Raw genomic sequence first — 875 nt, 5'->3', positions numbered from 1 at the left:
GGATCTTCTTTTTACCGCTTTTAACCTTGAATTCCCTGGCTTTGCCTGTGTCCAGGTCCCACAGCCCGGCCCGTGGCGCCTGCGGGCGCTGCCAGTAGTTCCTGCTCATCAGCGGTGTGAGTTTTGGTTTTTGCTCTACTTCAGGCCCTGCTTCTTGCTGGCGGGCTGCTCCTCGGTCACCTCCACCTTATTGAAGAGCAACCCAGGCACGGGTGTCTCTGTGGCCTCAGTTCCCGTCGAGGCCTGGGCTGCCTTCACCTTTGCTCTCCTTCCTTTTGCTCCTCTTCGGGTCCTGCTCCTGCCTTCTCCGCCATCTTTTCTTCAAAGCTGGGGAGACAGCTCTTTGGCGCTGCCGTGGCCCACGGACTTCTGTATCTTCTCACGCAGGACATCCAAGGCAGTCTGATTCTGGCTCCTGGGCCAGGACGTCTGCAGTGGCTGAGGCAGTCTTCCTGGTCTGAGACTTCTCTGCAGGCGCCCGTGTTGTTGGCTCCACAGCCTTCTCCTCTCACGCTTTCTCCTGTCCTTTCTTCCTTTTTGGGGGGCCTAACAGTTTCTGAGACTCGAGTTTTGCCAGCAGACTTGTGCTTCTGTGGCTTGGGTTGAGCTGGGAGCAGACTTTCCTGGCCAGGCTCTGCAGGTAGGCATCCTTTGCAAGCAGAGAACCCATGGCTGAAGGCCCTGAGGTCGCTGGGGGCTTGCTTGGACTCTTACTTGAGGGGAGAAGGGCTGGGGTCCAGAGTCCCAGTCCAGCATCCACGCACCTCCCCACCAGGCTGAAAACCACCTCATGTAGCCACTTTAAATGCAGAGTCTTCCCAGGTTGGCATCCACTACCTAGAAAATAGGGACTTCAGTCCTACAACTGCAAGGAA

General features: G+C 57.0%; 1 pseudogene; it reads right to left on the bottom strand.

Annotated features, from left to right (window-relative positions):
• Positions 1–320: 320 nt before the first annotated feature.
• Positions 321–670, bottom strand: LOC120856552 (annotated as a pseudogene).
• Between the last annotated feature and the right edge of the window lie 205 nt (positions 671–875).

This window comes from Oryx dammah, unplaced genomic scaffold (genome assembly GCF_014754425.2).
Source record: "Oryx dammah isolate SB20612 unplaced genomic scaffold, SCBI_Odam_1.1 HiC_scaffold_28, whole genome shotgun sequence".
NCBI classification, from domain to species: domain Eukaryota; kingdom Metazoa; phylum Chordata; class Mammalia; order Artiodactyla; family Bovidae; genus Oryx; species Oryx dammah.
This window is presented reverse-complemented; position numbering and strand designations above follow the sequence as displayed.